Below are 24,982 nucleotides of genomic sequence, written 5' to 3'. Positions count from 1 at the left end.
GATTGCTATGAGTTCAAGGCCACCCTGAGATTACATAGTGAATTCCAGGTCGCCTGGGATAGAGTGAGACCCTACCTCAAAAAAACAAGGGGAAGAAAGATAGCTTAGCAGTCGAGGCACTGGTCTGTAGAGCCTAATGACCCAGGTTTGATACCCCAGTACCCACGTAAATCAGATACCCAAGGTAGTGCATGCATCTGGACTTCATTTGCAGCAGCTAGAGGCCCTAGCATACCCCCCCACCTCTCTCTCTCTCTCTCTCTCTCACACACACACACACACAATCTCTCTTTGCATATCTCTGCTTACAAATAAATAAATAAAATAAAATAAAATAAAATACTAAGCTGGGTGTGGTGGCACATGCCTTTAATCCCAGCACTCGGGAGGCAGAGGTAAACTGTGAGTTTGAGGCCAGCCTGAGTCTACATAGTGAATTCCAGATCAGCCTGGGCCTTAGAAAACAAACAAAACAAAACACAAGGGCTGGAGAGATGGCTCAGCAGTTAAAGGCACTTGCTAAATAAGCTTGCCAGCCTGAGTTCAGTTACCCGGGACCCATGTAAAGGCAGATGCACTAAGTGGCACATACATCTTGTTCATTTCCAGTGGCAAGAGGGCCTGGTGCAGCCATTCTTTCTCTCTCCTTGAAAAACAAACAAACAAACATAGTTTTAAAAATACACAAAAAGCCAGCTGTGGTGGTGCACATCCTTAATCCCAACACTTGGGAGGTGAGACCCTATCTCAAAAAAACCCAAAAAACTACAAAAAAGGACATGCAAAAGTTTGTTATGAATCTTATTTTATGAATGCAGAAATTGAGGCTTAGTAAACTTTTGCACTTCTAATCACTTTAGGCGTTCTTGCTTTTCTCTTGTGTTGGACTCACCTGCAGCCCTTCATATGGCTACTTTGAGCCCGGACATCCTACCAGGGATGTCTAACCTTTCGATATCATGACTTAGCTTTCCTGGGACCCATGCAGCCCACGGGTTGGACACACCTGGAGAGGCCATCTGTACAAGGGGAAGAAGGCCATCAGCACACAGTGAAAGTAAACCCCTTTACCTCCACCAGGTAGCACTATAGCTCTGCTTGGCTCTGAACTTTGCTGCTGGGATCTCCAAGACTGTTGCTTGTCCTCACTTCCAACCCTGCTGGCTTCCAACCCTGAGGATGCGTCATGGACGGCCTCATTCCCTGCAGTGCTGGGGTGCCCAGTGAAACAGCACCCCCACCTGCCTGGATTAGCCAGACCATGCCAGGGAGAGCCAGCTCTAAGAGGAGCACGCGCAACTCAGAGAAAGTGTACTCAGGCCCACGACAGAACTTGACAGAAATGGGCATGGAAACAAGAGGCTGAGGAGCTGGCTGGGTGGTAGAGTGCTGACCTAGCCGTATGAGGCCATGATGATCCAGCACTGCAAAATAAAAATATATTTTCAAATAGAGATACTAGCCAGGCAACTTTAATCTCAGCACTCGGGAAGCAGAGGTAGGAGGATCGCTGTGAGTTCAAGGCCACCCTGAGACTACATAGTGAATTTCAGGGCAGCCTGGGCTAGAGTGAAATCCTACCTCGAAAAACAAAATCAAAAATAAAAAAGAGGGGGCTACTGAAGTTCATTTGCAGTGGTTGGAGAGGCCCTTATTCTCTGTGTCTGACTCTTTCTCAAATAAAAATAAGGGAGGGCCCAGAAATAAAATAAAATAAAAGTAGGGATAGGGCTGGGGAGATGTCTGAGTAGTTAAAAGCACTTGTTTGCAAAGCCTGATGGTCTGGGTTCAATTCCCCAGTATCCACATAAAGCCAGATGCACAAAGTGGCACATGCACCTGGAATTCGTTTGCAATGGCAGGAGGCCCTGGCATGCCTTTTTTTTTTTTTCTCTCTCTCCTTGAAAATAAATAAAAAATATTTTTAAACCAGGTGTGGTGGCACATGCCTTTAATCCCAGCACTCAGGGGGCAGAGGTAGGAGGATCGATCACTGGGAGTTCAAGGCCAGCCTAGGACTACATAGTGAATTCCAGGTCAGCCTGGGCTAGAGTGATACCCTACCTGGAATAAAATTTTTAAAAAGGCTCCTGCAGAGCTCTCAGGAAGTCAGCAAGCAGGGTGGCCTAGGGACTTACCTCTACTTACAGTGAAGATGTTCTGAATCCTATGGCAATGTGGTTTAAGAGATAGGACTCCCAGCGTAGAGCTGGGTGCTAACTCTTGGGAGATCAATATATTCAACCCATGGATTTTGTTTAATATGGTTCACAAGTGTCTTTGTTCCCAAGCTTTCTCTGTGTCAGCATTCAGGTTGCCTGTAGTTATCTGATAAAGGCAGTGTTTCCATGGTTACTCTTCAAGCATGCAGCAAGGTGTCATTCCCAGAAGACCCCTCCCCAACCCCCTCCGCCCCAGCCAGGTTAAGCAAATAACAAGATATGGCCCCTGATACAATGAAAATAACCTAGAACCAAGGAGCGGAATGGGGTGTGGGGGGGGGGGCCAGCTGGGTGTCCGGGGCAAGTCAGAGCCAGTTATCAGGAGGAGGACAAACAGTCAGAGGAAGGGACCCTCCCTGTAACCAGCCTGGCAGGAAGGACGAGATTCTAAAGAGAGACTTATGTCCCTCCTTTTGGTTACCAGGCTATTCAAACAATGAATGAACCCCGATTCCCCCAGAATCTTGTGCTATGAGAAAGCAAAAGCCCAAGCCTGATGGCCAGGCAGCAGGAAAACTGGTCTCCCCAAAAGGGAAGACACACAGTACTGGCAACTTGTAAGAGAGACGAGAACAACAGGAAAACGATGGACGGGACACGCGGGAGCTGCAGCGCTTAGCTCTACACGCCCCTGGGTCTCTACCTAAACCCACGCTTCATGCCACGGAAGATGACGTGGTGGCAAGGGTGGCGCGGGGCAGCGATCACTGGATCTCTTTGTCCCCCTTGCCAATACAGCCACATCGAAACCAATTTTTTTTTTTCTTCTGACTTTTCACTGTTCATTGGGCCTACTCAGGACAGGTGGTTTGATGGGGTCGTTAGCACTCGGGCACTGACCCTAATGACTCTGACAACATCCCTGCTAGCTCTCCGGCTACACACTGGGCCTTTGCTATGAAGGAAGTGCTGTGTCAAGCCTTTTTCTGTCTTTCTTTCATTTGTGCTTTGCCAGGGTGATGGTGCCCAGTGCCAGGGCATGGGGCCAGTCCTCCTTAAATCTCTGCATCTGACAGGATGTGTCCCTGACACGTGGCCTGCAAGGAAAGAGGTACTGAAGCTCAGGTGGCTGTTGTATGGGTGTAAGTGTTGGGAGAGGGTCACAACAGGGCCCAGGCAGTTAAACGGGGCCTGATTCTCTCGAATAAGGACTTTCAGTTTCCACAAGGTTCCTTGTATCCTGGAAGCTCCTGAGTGTTCAGACGTGACATTGACTTATGTAATTATTCAGATGCAGGGACAAGTCCTCACCAAACGGCCTTCGCTTTAGACACCAGCACCAAGTTGGTGGATTCTCAGGGCCACCCCCACTTCACACTAGCTCAGTATAAAGTCACAGGTCCCAGAATCACTTTGATAGGGAACTCAAAAGAATTCAGAAAAGTGCTATACATATGGTGATTTTTAAAAATTGTTATTTATTTTTATTTATTTGAGAGAGTCAGAGAAAGACAGAGAGATGGCCAGGGCCTCTGGTCAGTACAAACAAACTCCAGATATATGTGCCACTTTGTGCATCTGGCTTACATGGATCCTAGGGAATTGAACCATGGTCCTTTGGCTTTGCAGGCAAATGCCTTAGCCACTAAGCAATACCTCCAGCCCTTTTTGTTTGTTTGTTTTTGTTTTTTTCCAGGTAGGGTCTCACTCTAGCCCTGGCTGACCTGAATTTTCTCAGTAGTCTCAGGGTGGCCTCGAACTCACAACAATCCTCCTACCTCTGCCGCCCGAGTGCTGGGATTAAAGGTGTGCGCCACCACGCCTGGTCATGGCGATACTCTTACTACAACAAATAATATGCATCAAAATTAGCTGAAGGGGGCTGGAGAGATGGCTTAGCAGTTAAGGCACTTATCTGCAAAGCCAAAGGACCCAGGTTCAGTTCCCCAGGACTCACATAAGACAGATGCACAAGGTGGCGTGTGTGTCTGGAGTTCATTTGCAGTGGCTGTATGGCCTGGTGCGCTCATTCTCTCTCTCTCTTCCTCTCTCCCTCTCTATTCCCCTCTCTCTCTCAAATAAATAAATAATTTTTAAAAATTAGCTGAAGGTAGAGACACTAGGGCAGAGTTCAGGAAATGTCCTCATGCGGTGGCCATCCTTTCCCCACGAGCCCTGGAGTCCTGACCCCAGTGTGTGATAATATCCACACAGTCTTGGCACACTCCTCATAGGGAAGCCATGGTGCCCACAGTCGCTAATGAGCATCTGATCACATGAGACTCATGTGGCTTTTCCTCTCTAGCCCCTTCTGAAGGTCACCACTGATAAGGTGTGATCCTAAAGTCCTCACCCTTCAATCACATGCTCCATTTTTTCCAATGGTCAGCTCTCCTGGACAAACAAAAACATTCCTATCAGGAAGGACAAGTTGGGACCTAGAGGTTACCTTGGAGTAGCCAAGGGTAAAGGCCAGGCCTCTGTTTGTGTAAACTTGTGTGCATACCTATCTTTGCTCCTTTGATACCCATCAGACTTTCTTACTAGATTGCATTCCTGGTCCTTATCTTCTCTGACCACCTCAGTTCGGAATGGGGCTCAAGAGATATGTGAAATATCTCATCATGAGATTCAGCTGGAACCACCATCCCTGCCACTGGGTGGCAAATTTCAAGCCCTTATGCCATCAGTGGGAGGAGACAATCTGTTTTACAGAACATCTATTTCTCTTCACCACACTGTAAGAAGAGTTACAACCTCCTTTGAGGAATTTTTGTTTGTCCTTTTGTATTCCAGCTCAAGGTGACCCAGGACTCACTTTGTAGCCCCAGGCTGGCCTTGGACTCATGGCAGTTCTGCCTCTGCCTCCTGTGTGCTAGCTAGGATGCCTGGCTCTAAAAATAGTTTTATTCTTTCCTTTGTGGTTGTGGGGATCAAACTCCAGGCCTTTAGTATCCTAAGCAAGTGCTCTGCCACTGAAGTATCCTCCCAGGCCCTGCAGGCTTTTAAAAACACCATTAAATAAACAACCATTGCCATATAAGGACTGGTACCATTGCCATCCCATCAGTCATGTTGAACACACTCCCTGTTCTATCTTTGCTTATGGGCTTCTTATTCTAATCTTAGACCTCTTGATGGCAAGGAGTATGTCTTATTCTTATACCTCTGATGTCTTCATGAAATAGTCCCAAAGAGCATTCCACTAATACACCTTCCTGATTCACCTGCTCAGAAACCTGTCTACACTTAATTCCGCCACCACATAGGACCTAGCGAAGATACTTCTGACTTCTCGCCTGCCTGCTCTGGTCATAATTACATTTACTTAAAAGATTCATTCTGAAGTCAGGCGTGGTAGCACATGCCTTTGATCCTAGCACTTGGAGGCAAAGTAGGAGGATCACCATGAATTACAGGCCAGCCTGGGCCTACAGAATGATTTCCAGGTCAGCCTGAGTGAGACACTACCTCAAGAAAAAAAAAAAAAACAACAAACAACTGAATACAAAGATTATCCTTTTTAACCCTCGCACCTGTGCGATAGGTATTTTTTCTCCATAAACAGATAAAGAAATTGAGGTGTAGAGAGCAATTTCCCCAAGCACCTAATCCACACATGGCCAGAAGGGATAGAACCAGACAGCTCTGTTGGATTCCAGAGCTCCAAGTCCTTAAATACTAGTCCAGGACAGACAGGCAATCCAGTGAGAAAAAAATTCCTTTTCTTTTTTTTGTTTTGTTTTTTTGAGGTAGGCTCTCACTCTAACCCAGGCTGACCTGGAATTCACTCTGTATTCTTACAGTGGTCTTGAACTCACGGCGATCCTCCTACTTCTGCCTCCCGAGTGCTGGGAATAAAAGCGTGTGCCACCATGTCTGCTTAAAAATTCCTTTTTTAAAAAGACTATACTTTGGGCTGGAGAGATGGCTTAGCAGTTAAGTGCTTGCCTGTGAAGCCTAAGGACCCCAGTTCGAGGCTCCATTCCCCAGGACCCATGTTAGCCAGATGCACCAGGGGGCGCATGTGTCTGGAGTTCGTTTGCAGTGGCTGGAAGCCCTGGCGTGCCCATTCTCTCTCTGTCTGTCTCTCTCTCCCTCTCTCTCTGTCACTCTCAAATAAGTAAATAAAAATGAACAAAAAATATTTTTTTAAAAAAAAAGACTATACTTTGAAGCCAGTCATGGTGGTGCACACCTTTAATCTCAGCACTCGGGAGGCAGAGGTAGGAGGATCACCATGAATTCAAGGCCACACTGAGACCACATAGTCAATTCCAGGTCAGCCTGGGTTACAGTGAGACCCTACCTCAAAAAACAAAACACACACACACACACACACACACACACACACACACACACACAAGACTATACTTTAGGCCAGGAGTGGTGGCACATGCCTTTAATCCCAGCATTCGTGAGACAGAGGTAGGAGGATCGCTGTGAGTTCAAGACCACCCTGAGACTACATAGTGAATTCCAGGACTAGAGTGAGACTCTACCTTCAAAAACCAAGAGAGAGAGAGAGAGAGAGAGAGAGAGAAATACTATATTATTTTATTTTAATTTGAAAGAGAGAATTGGTGCACTAGGCTGACCTCAAACTCACAGTGGCCTCAGCCACGGAAATCGAACTCCAGATGTTTGCGCCACCTAGTGGGCATAGGCGACCTTGCATTGCCCCACCTTTGCATCTTGGCTTACTGGTGGGATCTGGAGAGTAGAACATGGGCTCTTAGGCTTTGCAGGCAAGCACCCTAACCACTAAGCCATTTCTCCAGCCCTGTTATTTATTTATTTGAGAGAAAGAGAGAGAGAGATAGAGGCAGATCGAAAGAGAGAATGGGTGTACCAGGGCCTCCAGCCACTGCAAATGAACTCCAGACATATGTGCTACCTTGTGCATCTGGCTTATATGGGTCCTGGGAAATTGAACCTGGATTCTTTAGCTTTGCAGGCAAGTGCCTTAACCACCTCCCCAGTTTCCTGTTTATTTTCTTTTGTTTTTATTGACAACTTCCATAATTGTAAATAATACCCCATGGTAATTCCCTTCCCCCCACTTGTTTCTGTTTTTTTTTTTTTTTTTTGAGGTAGGGTCTCACTCTAGCCTAGGCGGACCTGGAATTCACTCTGTAGTCCTAGGCTGGCCTCCTACTTCTGCCTTCCGAGTGCTAGGATTAAAGATGTGCCCCATAACACCAGGCCAAAATTCTTTTCATCTGGATTCTTTCTTTTAAATCATTTTTTAAAATTTATTTGAGAGTGACAGACAGAGAAAGAGGCAGAGAGAGAGAGAGATAAAGAATGAATGGGCGCACCAGGGCCTCTAGCCACTGCAAACAAACTCCAGACGCGTGCGCCTCCTTGTGAATCTGGCTAACGTGGGTCCTGGGGAATTGAGCCTCAAACCGGGGTCCTTAGGCTTCACAGGCAAGCGCTTAACCGCTAAGCCATCTCTCCAGCCCTCATCTGGATTCTTTAAAATTCTTTTTATTTATTTATTTTTATCTGGTTTTTTTGGGAGGGGGTTCAAGGTAGTCTCACTCTAGCCCAGGCTAATCTGGAATTCACTATATAGTCTCAGGGTGGCCTTGAACTTATGACAATCCTCTTATCTCTGTCTTCCAAGTGCTGGGATTAAAGGCATACACCACCATGTCTGGCTTTAAGATTCTTTTTAATGTGGGAGGGAGGAGGGGACTTAATAGGATGATGTTGTATATATGTAAGTAGAAGAACAGATTACTGGGGGTGAAAAGGCCTAAGTGGGGTCAGGGGAACAGATTGAGTAAAGGAAAGGTGGAGGGAGGGCTAATCAAAATCTAAGAAGATATAAATAAGACATATGTAAACCTACTGTTTTGGACAATGGAACATACAGGAGCCATAGATTGTTACTAGAAAATTTTCAGTGCCAGGGATGAGATATCTTCCAGTGAGTTGTTGGCCAGGGAGGTTCCTGATGTCCCCAAAACATTACAGACCATTGCCAAAGCCCTTGGTTTCCCACCAGGAAGAGATGGTAAGATCCTACTGCTGAAGACTCCACATTCTTGGGCTGCAAGGTCACTGAGAAATCCTACTGGAACTGAGTTGAAAACCTCCTCCATGTAGGCCAACTGACAGAAAGCTGGAAAAAGCCACACTGCATGCAGTTCAATGGGAGAAAGAGAAATCACCAGTGAAGATACTCACCAGTGGACCCTGTAAGCCTTATATCTGGCCAGCCAGGCCAAATGAGCCAACGGGTGCAAGAGTAGCATGTCTGTTATGGGGGAAATTAACTGCCCTCTAATTTGACTGGAGGCCCGCTCCATGGGAGGGAATGCATCCCTGATACTGAAAACCTACAACAGAGGTAGTCATGAGCCCTAGGGGTGTCACATCTGCTGGTGTCTGGCTAAAGGTATATACTATGCTCACCAAACTGCCCAGTAAGCACTTTAATGTTCATACCCATATATTAATGCTACTCTCACTTTTGGTTAGAGAACCTTCTCTTTTCAGATGGCACCATGGGATGACTCAGAAGGCACCATGGTGCTGAGAAGACGTGACAGGAGTGCTCAGCACTGAAATATCTCAATCACACCTTCCATGGCTCAGGGTCCATTGCGGAAGAGGTGGCAGAAAGAATGTAAGAGCTAAAGTAAGGGTAGATCGCCTTACAACATATTCCTCCAGATGCAAAATGGCCTGGGTATCCGTGACCTCACTGTGCATGACACTACCTACACAAGACCATCATAAAAAGAGAAAAAGATCATGATATCAAAATAAAAGAGAGACTGATTGAGAGGAGGAGGGGATATGATGGAGGATGGAGTTTCAAAGGGAAAATGGGAAGAAGGAGGGAATTACAATGGGATATTGTTTACACTGATGGAAGTTGTCAATAAAAATTAATTAATTAATTAAAAACAATAGCTCATGTTTTTAAAATATTTATTTATTTATTTGAGAGAGAGGTGAGAAAAGAGACATATATAGAGAGAAAATGGACACACTGGGGCTTTTAGCCACTGCAAACAAGCTACAGATGAATGTGCCGCCTTGTGCATCTGGCTTATCTAGGTAGAAGAGAATCAAACCTGAGTCCTTGGGCTTCACAGGCCTGTACCTTACCTGCTAAGCAATCTCTCCATATCCTTTTTTGTTTCCTTTTTCATTTTGGTCTCTTACTTTTTTCCCCAGCATCCTGACAGCTAGTTGGTATCTCACTTTTAACTTTGCAACACAGCCTTTTAGATTTTAATTGTTGGGCTGGAGAGATGGCTTAGCAGTTAAGGTGCTTGCTTGCAAAGCCAAAGGACCCAGGTTCAGTTCCTCAGGACCCACGTAAGCCTCTTTCTTTTTCTCTCAAATGAATAAATAAAATATTTTTAAAAGACTATAATTGTCATGAGGTTAGCCTAATGATAATGATGGTAATAATAGTTAACATTTATAAATGCCAGACACTTTCAAAAGCTTTCTTGCATTATCATTCAATGCTCACCATATTCTCTTTTTTTTTTTTTTTTTGTTTTTTGAGGTAGGGTCTCACTCTGGCCCAGACTGACCTGGAATTCACTATGGTGTCTCAGGGTGGCCTTGAACTCACAGCAATCCTCCTACCTCTGCCTCCCGAGTGCTGGGATTAAAGGCATGCGCCACCACACCCAGCCTTTCACCATATTCTCTTGAAGTTAATAATAATATGGTTTCTATGTCACAAATAAGGAAACTAAGGTCATATATCATGTCAGTGAACAGTCCAGGACTACCACACAAGTATGTTTTAGTACAGAACTGATGCTTTTAATCTCTATGCTATGATTCCTCTATAATTAGGACATTAAGTCTGAGCAAATCACTTATTTATTTATACTGTTTCCTTGTTCCAGAAATGATTTCAGACATCTGGTTGAGTAACTTGCCCAAGATCACCCAGACAGTAAGTGGCAGTGCCAGGAATCAAATCTCTTTCTCACACGCACTGTACAGTGAGATAACATAGACACAGACCCATGCTACGTATTTCCTCATAAACAGGAACAAGGGAAATGGGGGTATTTTCTTGGGCTGTTTTCCTGTTCATTCTGGTTGGATATGTTCCTGGCTGTCTAGTTTGAAAGAAGGCTGGATAGGACGAGAGGGTTAGGGCACAACAGGACCAAGCAGCAAGGGCAAGTACTGCCCATGGTGGGCAGATGAAAAACAAGGTCTGAGACTCTCCTAAGAAGTGTGCTTGTGGGCATGTGGGCAGAGGCCTTTGCCTAGCCATGCATGAAGCCCTCGGTTTGATCCCCAGTACTGAATAAACCAGGTGTGGTGGTATGTGCCTATAAAACTTAGCACTGGGGATGTGGAAGCAGAGTCAGGAATTCAAGGCCAGACTTGGCTAAATAGTGACTTTGAAGTCAGCCTGGGTTACATGAGACGCTATCTCAAAACAAAATAAAAAGTGTGTTTGGGGGCTGGAGAGACAGTTTAGCCGTTACGGTACTTGCCTGCAAAGCCAAAGGACCAAGGTTCGATTCTCCAGGACCTGCATAAAGCCAGATGCACAACTTGGCGCATGCATCTGGAGTTCATTTGCAACCACTAGAGGCCCTGGCGCACCCACTCTTTCTCTGTATCTGCCTCTTTCTCTTTCTCAAATAAATAAATAAAAATGTAAAAAATATATTTGTAAAAATAAATATAAAAATACAAATAAGTGTGTTTGGGACACAGCAGGCAGTTTGTCAACATGGTGTAGCCAATGAACAGTCTTCAGGAGGAAGAGTAAGAAAGAGCAGAGTGAGGAGGCTTGGGAACTCCTGGGAAGCCATGTACACTGGAAGTGGAGGGACAGCGGCAGAAGGAAGGTTATACCCAGCCGTCTGAAGGGGACATAACAACGGGAGATGGGAGGTGCAGCTTGGGAAGTGCGTGCCAAGTGTGCTCAAGGGTTAGAATATTAGCACACATCACACACACACACACACACACTGCACCCCTGTATACTCACATAAACAAATGGATTTGAGAGTGCTAGACTTCAAATAAAGGAAGCATGAAAGGTACACAGAACCAAAACATTCTTTTTTAAAAATATTACTAGCAGGGCATAGTGGCTCACACCTTTCATCCCAGTACTTGGGAGGCAGAGGTAGGAGGATGGCCATGAGCTCAAGGCCACCCTGACAGCACACAGTGAATTCCAGGTCAGCCTGGGCTAGAGCAAGGCCCTACCTCAAAAAAACCAAAAAGAAAAACAAATAAAAACATTACTTTGTTTATTTGTAAGCCAGGCATGGTAGTGTGCATGCCTTTAATCCCAACACTTGGGAGGCAGAGTTAGGATTGCTGTGAGTTCAAGGCTGGTTTGGGATTACGGAGTGAGTTCTAGGTTAGCTTAGGCTAGAGTGAGACTCACCTTGAAAAAGCAAACAAATAAACAACAATCAAACTAGATAGATAGGTGGGTGGATGGATGGATAGATAGATAGATAGATAGATAGATAGATAGATAGATAGATAGATAGATAGATTTTTTTTTTTTGAGGTAGGATCACACTGTTATCCAAGATTACCTGAAACTCACTTTGAAGATCAAGGTGGTCTTGAATTCATGGCAATCCTTCTACCTCAGTGTTGGCATTAAAGACATGCATCACCATGCCTGGCTCATCTGTTTTAAAAGAAATAAATGCATTACAATTTCTTTGGAAATAGTTGTATTAAACTCAAGGTTTATATAATAAAACATATATATATGATATATATATAAATATTTATTATATATAATAAATAAATATTATATTATATAATAAAACATATATATATATGTATGTATGTATATGAGAGAGTGAGAGAGAGAGAGAGAGAGAGACAGGTAGGCAGGCACTATGGGCACACAGGCCTTTTGCCACTGTAAATGAACTCCAGATGCATGTGCCACTTTGTGCATATGGCTTTCAGGGGTAGTGGGGACTTGAACCCTGGGCTATACAAGCAAGCACCTTTAACTGCTGAGCCATCTCCCCAGCCCAACATTTATTTTCTTTCTAAAGCATGGGTAGGTATGAAGTATCTCAAGTCCGTTCCAGTCCTCAACTCAATGGTCACATCTTGTCAGCCTCTGTTCCCTCTACTTGGGTCTGCCACATTGACCCTTTTAAGACAAATACTTAATCCATTTTCTTTTAATCTGAAGAACTCCTTCCAAACAGAGTTTGTATAAAGAACTGTCTTTTCTTGGCAGCAACTTGAAAAATAAACAAAATGAAACATACACTTTTTTTGTGTGGCTAAAAACTGGAACATTCATTTGTTTTCAGTTTGAATTATTAAAAAAACATTGCAGAGCCTGTTCCCAATCTTTTCCTATTTTTTTTTTTTTTTTAAAACGAAGGAGACAGGCTCAATTTAGTATCCTTAACCAAACATGTTTTTAGTCCCAGGGCAGAACCAGCTAAAGAAAATACAGCGCTTTCAATAGCGGTTCTTTACCCTGGCTGCTCACAGAAAGCTATGAAGGCAAAATGCATTGGAAAATCTTCTCATTAAGAACCATGATGTTTTACTTAAGTTGGACTGGGCTACTCTGGATAATGTGAAACAGAAGTCGCTTATTGAGAGGCAGGGACAGGAAAAGGAAGTGGCTGACCTATAGCTAGAGTTCTCCAGAGGCAGTAGGGTTACTTATTAACCTTCTGGGACCTATATTCATTTAGCTGACCAGAGTGTGTGCTGAGTAATGTTTACATAATTATGATAGGTATATGAAGCTTACACCATAAGAATTTATCCATCTTCCCATTGCTCTTTACTGGATAGCTCTCTTAAAAAAAAAAAAAAAAAAAACGGGGGAGGAGGGAGGGAGGGAATTACCATGGGATTTTTTTTATAATCATGGAAAATGCTAATAAAAATTTTTAAAAAACAACAATAAATAAATAAATAAATAAAATTTAGTTTAAAAAAAAAACCTGGGCTGGGGAGATGGCTTAGCGGTTAAGTGCTTGCCTATGAAGCCTAAGGACCCCGGTTCGAGGCTCGTTCCCCAGGTCCCACGTTAGCCAGATGCACAAGGGGGCGCATGCGTCTAGAGTTTATTTGCAGAGGCTGGAAGCCCTGGCGCGCCCATTCTCTCTTTCTCCCTCTATCTGTCTTTCTCTCTGTGTCTGTCGCTCTCAAATAAATAAATAAATAAATAAATTTAAAAAAAATAGGAAAAGTGGGCATAGAGAAAGAGAGATTTCTTAAAAAAAAAAAAAAAAACCCTAAGCTATGCAAATGATGTTCCAAGAGGAAACTGAACACCATCTTACTGAATAGAGTCCTATGGAATAGTGATCATTACAACTTCTTTTGCCAGGAGCCATGAATAAAGAATTCGCAAAAGAAAAAAAAAAGAATTCTCTGTTGTAAGTAAATGAATCTAGGACAAAGAAATTTCCACATCACCTTGAGTTTAATACAGCTATTTTTTTGGGAGGGGGTTATTTTGGCTTACAGACCCCAGGGGAAGCTCCACAATGGCAGGGAAAACGATGGCATGAGCAGAGGGTGGACATCACCCCCTCGCCAACATCAGCCGGACAATAGCAACAGGAAAGTGTGCCAAACACTGGCAAAGGGAAACTGGCTATCATACCCATATGCCCACCCCCAACAATACACTGCCTCCAGAAGGCATTAATTCTCAAATCTCTATCAGCTGGGAGCCTAGCATTCAGAACACCTAAGTTTATGGGGAACACCTGAATCAAACCCCTACATTCTGCCCATGGCCCCCATAAACTGATAACTACCCATGATGTAATATGCAGTGCATTCAGTCCAACTTTAAAAGTACCCATGGTTTTTATCAGTTCCAATGACGTTCATATTCCCTATAGTGCAAGATCTTTTAACTGAGCCATAATACCAAAAAAATTCCCCCAAAATCCCATAATGGCACAGAATAAACATTCACACTGCAATGTACAGCTATTTCTTTTCTTTCCAAAGGAAGTATAATGTATGTAGGTAGGGTTTTACTCTCAGGGTAGCCTCAAACTCACGGCGATCCTCCTATCTCTGCCTCCCGGGTGCCGAGATTAAAGGTGTGCACCACCATGCCTGGCTGTATATTTCTTTTAAAACAAATGAGCCAGGCATGTTGATGCATGCCTTTGATGCCAGCACTGAGATAGGAGGATCACTATGCATTTGAGACCAGCCTGGGCTAGAGTGAGTCTGTGCCTCAAAAAATCAAATAAAAATAAAAACCAAAGCCAGGTGTGGTGATGCATGCCTTTAAGCCCAGCACTCAGGAGGCAGCGGTAGGAGGATCTTCGTGAGTTCAAGGCCACACTGAGACTACATAGTGAATTCCAGGTCAGCCTAGACTAGAGTGAAACCCTACTTCGAAAAATCAAAAATAAATAAATAAAATAAAGATAAAAACCAAACCTAAATATAACATATAAGTTTTCTTTTTTTGGTTTTTCAAGGTAGGGTCTTGCTCTAGCTCAGGCTGACCTGGAATTCACTATGTAGTCTCAGGGTGGCCTCAAATTCACAATTCTCCTACCTCTGCCTCCCAAGTGCTGGGATTAAATGCATATACCACCACACCCCACCTATATACCACATTTTTTTTTTTAATGTGAGAGGTGGAAAGATGGCTTAGCAGTTAATGTGCTTGCCTGCAAAGCCAAAGGACCAAGGTTCGATTCCCCAGGACCCAGCCAGATGCACAAGATGGTGCATGAATCTGGAGTTCAAAACCCTAATGCATCTATTCTCTCATACACACACACAAATTATATATATATATATATATATATATATATTTTTTTTTTTTTTTTTTGAGGTAGGGTTTCACTGTAGTTCAGGCTGACCTGGAATTCACTCTGTATTCTCAGGGTGGCCTTGAACTCATGGTGATCCTCCTACTTCTGCCTCCCGAGTGCTGGGATTAAAGGCATGCACCACCACACCTGGCTTTACAAATAAAATATATTTTTTTAAATGGGTCTGGAGAGATGGTTTAGCAGTTAAGGTGCTTACCTGCAAAGCCAAAGGACCCATGTTTGAGTCCCTGGGACCCATGTAAGTCAGATGCACAAGGTGGCACATGCATCTGGTATTCATTTGCAATGGCTGGATGTCCTGGCATGCCTATTCTCTCTCTCCCTCTCTTTGCCTCTTTCTGTCTCTCAAATAAATAAAAACAAAAATAAACTGGACATGGCGATGCACACCTTTATTCCCAGCACCCGGGAGGCAGAAGTAGAAGGATCACCATGAGTTCGAGGCCACCCTGAAACTACATAGTGAATTCCAGGTCAGCCTGGGATAGAGTGAGACCCTACCTCAAAAAACCAAAAAATAAAATAAAATAAATAATAAATAAGTAAATGTAAGTGACCTGTTTTAAGGATTAAATCCTTTAATCCCAGCACGTGGGAGGCAGAGGTAGGATGATCACCATGAGCTTGAGGCTACATAGTGAATGACTAGAGTGAAACCCTACCTTGAAAAACAACAATAACAAAAAATGTAAGAAACCAGGTATGGTAGTACACTCAAGAGGCAGAGGTAGGAAGATTGCCATGAGTTTGAGGCCACCCTGAGACTACACAGTGAATTCCAGGTCATCCTGGGCTAGAGCGAGTCCCTACCTCAAAAACAAACAAACAAACAAAAAAACCTCTTAAAATAATGTACATAGTAGAAAATGTTGTTATTATGATTGCCAGTGACTAAAAACCTGACCTAAGTTAAATTTAATCCCTCACTTGGCAAACCCTAAGGACCAAAAAAGAAAAGAAAAGGCCAGCCTGATGTGAATACATTAAGGGCACAAAGGCACAAATGGCATGAGTTTGAGATCAGCCTGGGGTATATAGTGAGTTCCAGACCAATCTGGACTGTAGAGTTAGACCTATATGGTTTACATCTGTTGCAGTCCGGTTCGCATTGCTGTTAGAAATCACCCAACCAAGAGTAGCTTCTGGGAAAAAGAGATTTAATTTGGCTCACAGGCTCGAGGGGAAGCTCCATGATGGCAGGGAAAAACGATGGCATGAGCAGAGGGTGGACATCACCCCCTGGCCAACGTAAGGTGGAACACAGCAACAGGAGGGTGTGCCAAACACTGGCATGGGGAAACTGGCTATAAAGCCCATAAGCCCACCCCCAACAATACACTCCCTCCAGGAGGCATTAATTCCCAAATATCCATCAGCTGGGAACCTAGCATTCAGAACACCTAGGTTTATGGGGGACACCTGAATCAAACCACCACAACATCTTTTTAAAAAATATATAGTTTTTATTTTTTTATTTACTCAAGAGCGACAGACAGAGAAAGAGGCAGATGAGAGAGAGAGAGAGAGAATGTGTGCGCCAGGGCCTCCAGCCACTGCGAACGAACTCCAGATGCTTACGCCCCCTTGTGCATCTGGCTAACATGGGTCCTGGGGAATGGAGCCTTGAACCGGGGTTCTTAGGCTTCACAGGCAAGCACTTAACCGCTAAGCCATCTCTCCAGCCCTAAAAAAAATATTTTTATGTATTTATTTGTGAGGAGACAGAGAGCACACCTGGGCCTTTGACTGCTAAACAAACTCCAGATGTATGCGCCACTGTGCGTCTGCCTTACATAAGTAGGGGGAACTCGAAGCTGGGCTGGCAGGCTTTGCAAGAAAGCACTCTCCCCAGCCCTAGGGTTACATCTTAACTGGAAAAAGACTTTTGGTAGTAGATGAGCATGTGTTAGGTCAGAGGTCTCAGCAGCCAAGTCCTCTTTGTAGGTTTCATGTCTTTCTGTATTTCACCCTTTGGATGACCCAACAGTTTATTTTATTTTGCAAAAGCTCCCCTAAGAATTTGTTGTGTTAAAATTTTGGACTGGTGAGCCATCTTTGAAAGATTTTGTTTACTACATTCTAAAAAGCCACAAAGGAGGAATGTCTCCATTGTTCCTTGGCTATGTATCCCAGGCTATTCAAGTTGTGAACCAACTTCTTTTTCCATTGTGTGTACTCTATAACCTAATGGACTCCATCCCACCTTCTGAGGACCATGCAGGTTTTGAAAATGTCAGAAACATATGAAAGTAATCAGGCCCCATTGTATAACCATATTGTGCCAAAAATGGAGTTTTTTTTTTTTCACACATGGTGTGTTAGTGAAGAAATACAGTCTTAAAAGTAAAGTGCTTTCTATTAGAATAAGTATAGAAATGCTGCGTGCCCCTGGGGTGAAAATTAATTGATGCTTAGACACAACCTATTGGCTTTTAATTGAATCCTTGCTTATTTTACAAGTATAAATCTATGTGCTCAATAACTTTTGAGTCTGTGCATTTATGACTAGACTAAGTTCAATGCTGAATTAGCCTTTAGAAAATGGGCTTTGTTAGATTAAAAGCATTAGCTCAAAAAGATAGGTTCTCTGATTGCTTTGTTACACCCAAAATAAAATTAATGAAATTTGGCAAGAGCTCAAAACAACCACCTTAATTAAAAGTTACATAAGGTGGCACATGCATCTTGAGTTAATTTGCAGTAACTAGAGGCCCAGGCAGGCCCATTCTCTCTTTCTCTCTAATAAACAACAAAATATATAAAATATCTTTTATTTTTCTTTTTTCTTTTTTTTTTTTCTTGAGGTAGGGTCTCACTCTAGCTCAGGCTGACCTGGAATTCACTATGTAGTCTCATGGTGGCCTCGAACTCTCAGCAATCATCCTACCTCTGCCTCCAAAATGCTGGGATTAAAGGTGTGCGCCACCACACCTGGCTTTTTTATTTTTATTTATTTGCAAGCAGAGAGAGATAGAGAGAAGACAGAGACAGAGAGAATGGGTGCTCCAGGGCCTCCAGCCACTTTAAAGGAACTCCAGATGTATGTGCCACTTTGTGCACCTGGATTTATATGGGTACTGGGGAGTTGAACCCAATTTGTTAGGCTTTGCGGGGAAATGCTTTAACTGCTGAGCCATCTCTAGTTTGTTTGTTTGTTTTTTTTCTGAGGCAGGGTCTTGCTATAGCTCAATCTGGCCTGGGATTCCCTATGTAGTCTCAGGATAGCCTGGAACTCACTAGAATCCTCCTACCTCTGCCTCCTGAGCATTGGTACCCTTCTTCTTTTTTTCGAGGTATGGTCTTGCTTTAGCCCAGGCTGACCTGAAAGTCACTATGTAGTCTCAAATTCACAGCAATCCTCTTCCCTCTGCCTCCCGAGTGTTGGGATTAAAGATGTGTGCCAGTACACCTGGATATTTTTGTTTTGTTTTGTTTTTTTCGAGGTAGGGTCTCACTCTAGCCCAGGCTGACCTGGAATTTACTATGGAGTCTCAGGGTGGCCTTGAACTCACAGAGATCCTCCTACCTTTGCCTCCTGAGTGCTGGGATTAAAGGCGTGCGCCACCACGCCCGGCCACCTGGCTATTTTTAATTTTTATTTTTTTATTATTGAAAACATCCATAATTGTAGATAATAAACCACAATAATTCCCTCTCCCCCCAAACTCTTCCCTTCACAAACTCCATTCTCATATCCCCTCCCCCTTTCAATCGGTCTTTCTTTTATTTTGATGTCATAATCTTTTTCTCTTTTTATGGTGGTCTTGTGTAGGTAGTGCCAGGCACTGTGAGGTCATGGATATCCAGGCCATTTTGTGTCTGGAAGAGTGCATTGTAAGGAGCCCTACCCTTAACTCTTACATTCCTCCCAGCACCTCTTCTGCAATGGACCCTGAGCCTTGGAAGGTATGATAGCAATTGAAATATCTTTTTGTGTTTTACTTTATTTGTATTGATTTATTTGAGAGAGACAGAGAGGTAGGGAAAGAGAGAGAATGGGTGCACCGGGCCCTAAAATATCTTTTTAAAGTGAAAAAAGGTGCTTCCTGATTCCTCTTTTCCCAGGACCCACCAACGTGGGCTGCATTCACACTAAGATGCTGCAGAAAGCAGCCCGGGTTACCATTGAGCAGTATTACACGCGCCTGGGCAATGACTTCCAAACCACCAAGTGCATGTGCAAGGAGGTCGCCATCGTTCCAAGCAAGGAGCTCTGCATCAAGTTGACAGTCTATGGCACGCGTCTGATTGAGCGGATTCAGAGAGGTCCTGTGAGGGGACTCTCCTTCAAGTTACAGGATGAAGAGAGAGAGAGGAAAGAGGGTTATATTCCTGAGGTCTCAGCCCTGGATCAGGATAACATTGAGGTCAATCCTGACACTAAGGAAATACTGAAACTTGGACTTTGGCAGTTTCTCCAATCTGCAGGTCACTCAGCCTTAAGCTGTTTGAATGTTTTCTGCTATTCTGTAATATTTTCAATAAATCTGGGAATGACAAAAAATAGTTTGTTTTTTTTTCAAGGTAGGGTCTCTCTCTAGCTCAGGCTGACCTAGAATTCATTATGTAGTCTCAAGGTGGCCTCAAACTCATAGTGATCCTCCTACCTCTGCCTCCCGAGTGCTGGGATTAAAGGCATATGCCAATATGCCTAGCATAAGTTTTTTTTAATTAATTTTTGTTTATTTTTATTTATTTATTTGAGAGCAACAGAGAGAGAGAGAGAGAGAGAGAGAGAGAAAGAGAGAGAGAGAATGGGCGTGCCAGGGCCTCCAACAACTGCAAATGAACTCCAGACATGTGTGCCCCTTGTACATCTGGCTAACATGGGTCCTGGGGAATCGAGCTTCGAACCGGGGTCCTTAGGCTTCACAGGCAAGTACTTAACTGCTAAGCCATCTCTCTGGCCCCATAAGTTTTTTTTTTTAAACTTAATTTTTAAACCATTTTTTGTTGGCATAAGTTTAAAAAAAAAAACTTAATTCTTAAACTGTTTTTTGTCCCCAGGCGTGGGGGCACATGCCTTTAATCCCAGCACTCAAGAGGCAGAGGTAGGAGGATCACCGTGAGTTCGAGGCCACCCTGAGACTCCATAGTGAATTCCAGGTCAGCCTGGACCAGAGTGAAACCCTACCATGGGGGAAAAAAAAAAAAAAGAAAGAAGAAAAGTACATATGACTTCAGGGTAAGATGGTGGCATAGCAGCCATGCCAAAGCAGTCTAAGGAGGAAATAAGCAGAAAAACAGCAAAATACATTCTTCTACCAAAAAGTGAAGGTGTATAAGGAATTATGAACCACAGCAGAGAAGCAGGAGAGACTCAGATCTTCTAGCAAGCAGGAAACCAGCCAGAATCCCGCTGAAGCACTGGTGGCCCCAACCCCCACGTTCTTCCAGCCTGTGCAAAGCTCAGGAGCAGAAACCAGGTGAAGGGATTTTCCATGCACATCAGCCTGTCGCAAAGTCAAGAAACCTGAAGGAGAAGACCGCAGAGAGCAGCTGAGTAACGCCAGTACAACTCCAGGCACCCTGCACAGCCTCCCATCCCCCATCTACCAATGCTGTAACCAACAGTGAACTAACTCATCCACCCCCAGCCGCCCAGCATCCAGCACAGCTGATCAGAACACCCATCCAGTGACCCAAGCAGCCTAACCCAGTCCACAGCCCAACAGAGAGGGCTTGAGGTGGGCACTCAGCATTGGTGAGGTTGGAAGCCATCCCAAAAGGTAACAGGGCCTGCTTACCCAAAGCCAGGTACACAGGCCTGCCCTGGAAGTGTTAATCTCACTTCACTCTCCATGTCTAGGCAGGTTATATGTTCGATTTGACTGATGTATGCCGGGCGTGGTGGCGCACGCCTTTAATCCCAGCACTCAGGAGGCAGAGGTAGGAGGATCGCCATGAGTTCAAGGCCATCCTGAGACTACAGAGTTAATTCCAGGTTAGCCTAGACCAGAGTGAGACCCTACCTCAAAAAACAAAACAAAAAAACAAAACAAAACAAAAAAAGATTTGACTGATGTATTCTTGGTCAGCTTTGTCATTCTTCAGTAAGCTGTGTTTTGGTGTTGACTATTGTTGTCTTTGAATGTTATCTGATTCATAGGGCCTTTGTCTTTTTCTTCTGTCATTATTGGGGGCAGGATCTGACTCAGCTCCAGGTTGACCCAGAACCCATTTCAGACCAGAAATCTCAGCCTCTCTGTTGACAGGATTAAGGGTGTGAGGCAACATAGATCCTTAGGGACTCTTGCATAAATACTCTGTGCTAGTTTTGATTAAATGTGTATACTGCTCAGTTGAATTTTAGAATTTGCCAGTAATTTGCTCCACCTAGCCTAGGATACTTGTATTGCCGGCAAACTCAGTACCTAAGATTACTTCCGCTGCTGCTCTAGGAATAATGTAAGAGCCCGGCACCTTAAACTCCTACCCTGAAGATATAGAAAGTTGGATTTATATATATAAGACTACTGCAGATAATTAGAAAGCCTAAGCATCAAATTAACTCAAGATGCAAAAATCTCTACATTGTAATACAAGAAGCACAAAACATCAAGACAATACAATTCCACCAAAGATTATAAATCCATCAGAAATGATCTCCAGTAAGACTGATCTACATGAAATGCCTGACAAAGGTTTCAAAAAAAGATTATATGTATGCTCAAAGAAGCCAATGAAGAAAATGAACCAAAGAAGAAAACAAATCTCTGAAGGGATCCCAAGAGGATAAAAGAAACCAGCTTAATGAAATAAGGAGGTCAATACAATACATGAATAAGAAAATAGAAATAATGAAAAAATTCCAATCAGAAATACTAGAAATGGGGGCTGGAGAGATGGCTTAGCGGTTAAGCACTTGCCTGTGAAGTCTAAGGACCCCGGTTCGAGGCTCGGTTCCCCAGGTCCCACGTTAGCCAGATGCACAAGGGGGCGTGTCTGGAGTTCGTTTGCAGAGGCTGGAAGCCCTGGTGCACCCATTCTCTCTCTCTCCCTCTATCTGTCTTTCTCTCTGTGTCTGTTGCTCTCAAATAAATAAATAAATAAAATTTAAAAAAAAAATACTAGAAATGGGGGTTGGAAGGATGGCTTGGAAGTTAAGGTGCTTGCCTGCAAGGCCAAAGGACCCAGGTTTGATTCCCCAGGACCCATGTAAGCCACATGCACAAAGTGGCACATGCACCTGGAGTTTGTTTGCAGCAGCTGGTCTCTCTCAAATATTTTTTAGAAATTAAAAAAAAAAAAGAAATACTAGAAATGAAAAACAGAGTAAGTCGAATAGAAAACTCTGTAGAAAGTCTTACCAGTGAAACGGATCAAAGAGAGGACAGAATGTCAAAACTAGAAGGCCAGTGGCAGATGAACTATAGTACAGCAAAGAGAAAGACACGCCAATAGGAAGGCATGAGTGGATGTTTCAAGACATTCAGTACAGTGTGAAGAGATCAAACGTAAGAATTCAGGGGGGCTGGAGAGATGGCTTAGCATTTGCCTGCCAAAGGATCATCATTGCCTGCAAAGCCAAAGGATCCTGATTCAATTCTCCAGGACCCACATAAGCCAGATACACAAGGGAGCATGTGCATCTGGAGTTCGTTTGCAGTGGCTGGAGGCCCTGACGCACCCATTCTCTCTCTCTCTCTTTCTCTGCCTCTTTCTCCTAAAAAAAAAAAAAAAATATATATATATATATATATATATATATATATATAATTTATATATATATAACATATATATATATGTTTTATATATATATATATATATATATATATATATATATATATATATATATATATAAATTCAGGGTATAGTAGAAGAAAAATTTCACTCCAAAGGCATAGCAGGTATTTTTGACAAAATTATACAATAAAATTTCCCCCAAATAGGGAAAGCCTTTAGAATGCCAAACACACAAAATCAAGAAAGGACTTCTCACCTCCATATTATAATTAAACTACAAAATACACAAACCAAAGAAAACCTATTGAAAGCAGTTAGAGAGAAAAATGAATTCACATATAAAGGCAAGCCCATCAGGATAACAGCAGATTACTCAACACAAACTGTAAAAGCCAGAAGGGCTTACAGTGATGTATTCCAAGTTCTAAAATTAATATCTGTCAACCAAGATTACTCTATCCAGCAAAACTACCCATCCAAATTGATAGAGAAATGAGGACATTCCACAACAAAAGCAGGTTAAAGGCCGGGCGTGGTGGCACACGCCTTTAATCCCAGCACTTGGGAGGCAGAGGTAGGAGGATCACCGAGAGTTCGAGGCCACCCTGAGACTACATAGTAAATTCCAGGTCAGCCTGAGCCAGAGTGAAACCCTACCTCAAAAAACCAAAAAAAAAAAAATAATAATAATAGTTAATATAAGAAAGTAATGGAAAAACAGGAAGAACTACAAAATAAGAAGGATGACAAGAATAAATACACACCTTTCAGTTACTCTTATTATCAACGGCCTCAATGCCCAACCAAAAGACACAGGCTTGCAGACTGAGTTAAAAAGCATGATCCCCTTTTCTTTCCAGATTGCCTATCAGTAATTATTTCAATAGTATCAATTTTCCCATATTCTTCAAAGTAATCTCTAAGGTTACCTTTGATGACCATGATCCTGTGGATAAAACTGCATTGCAAAAATATCACACCATTAATGGTCAGAATGCAGAAGTAAGCAAAGCACTGTCAAGACACGAAATGCAGGAAGTCCAGAGTTCTGGGAGTGGAAGAGGAGGGAACTTTGGTTTTGGAGATTCCCGTGGTGGTGGTGGAAATTTTGGACCAGGACCAGGAAGTAACTTTAGGGGAGGATCTGATGGAGATGGAAGTGGACGTGGGTTTGGGGACGGCTACAATGGATATGGAGATGGACCTGGAGGAAATTATGGAAGTGGAAATTACAATGATTTTGGAAATTATAACCAGCAACCTTCTAACTATGGTCCAGTGAAGAGTGGAAACCTTGGTGGTAGCAGGAACATGGGGGACCCTATGGTGGAGGAAACTGTGGTCCAGGAGGCAGAGAAGGAAGTGGGGCTTATGGCGGGAGGAGCCGATACTGAGCTTCTTCCTACTTGCCGTGGGCTTCACTGTATAAACAGGAGAGGATGAGAGCCCAGAGGTAACAGACCCGCTTCAGGTTATCGCAATAACAACATTAAGGAAACTCTTATCTCAGTCCTGCATAAATATGCAGTGATACCACAGAAGACACCAGAGCAGACGCAGAGAGCCGTTTTGTGAATGGATTGGATTATTTAATAACATTACCTTACTGTGGAGGAAGGATTGTAAAAAAAATGCCTTTGAGAGTTTCTTAGCTTTTTAATTGTTATTTCTTTCTAGTGGTCTTTGTAAGAGTGTGCAAGCATTCCTTCTTTGATAATGTTAAATTTGTAAGTTTCAGGTGACATGTGAAACCTTGTTTAAGATTTTTCTCAAAGTTTTGAAAAGCTATGAGCTAGGATCATGGTGTAATAAGGCATAACGTTTTTCCTTTAAAAATGTTAAGTGCATGTGTAGAGTTAAGAAGCTGTTGGACATTTATGATTTAATAAAATAATTCTAAAGGGGGAAAAAAAAAGCATGATCCTCCTATATGTTGCCTCCAAGCAACTCACCTTTCCACAAAATATGGGCACTATCTTAGGGTGAAAGGATGGAAAATGCAAGCAAATGGACCTAGAAAACAAACAGGTGTTGCTATGCTAATAACTGACAGAATAGACTTCAAACCAACATTAGTTATATAAGGTAAAGAAGGTTACCTTATAGTAATTAAAGAACAATTCCAACAGGAGGACATTACAATTCTAAACATTTATGCACTTAACATGAGGGCTCACAATTTCATCAAAAAACACTATTAGACTTAAGGTCACAGATAACACCAAACACAATTGTACTGGGTGATTTCAATACCCTACTCTCATCAATTGACAAGTCATCCTGGCAAATAAATAAGTAAAT

The 24,982-nt window shown here is 43.1% G+C and overlaps 2 pseudogenes; both read left to right on the top strand.

Moving 5' to 3' along the window:
- The first annotated feature begins 17,210 nt into the window (after positions 1 to 17,210).
- On the top strand, positions 17,211 to 19,438 carry LOC101613828 (annotated as a pseudogene).
- A 4,098-nt stretch (positions 19,439 to 23,536) lies between these two features.
- LOC101597453 lies at positions 23,537 to 24,075 on the top strand (annotated as a pseudogene).
- Positions 24,076 to 24,982: the final 907 nt, after the last annotated feature.

The sequence above is a fragment of the Jaculus jaculus genome, chromosome 9, assembly GCF_020740685.1.
Source record: "Jaculus jaculus isolate mJacJac1 chromosome 9, mJacJac1.mat.Y.cur, whole genome shotgun sequence".
NCBI lineage: Eukaryota > Metazoa > Chordata > Mammalia > Rodentia > Dipodidae > Jaculus > Jaculus jaculus.
Note: the sequence above shows the minus strand (reverse complement) of the source record. Positions and strands in the feature narration are given on the sequence as shown.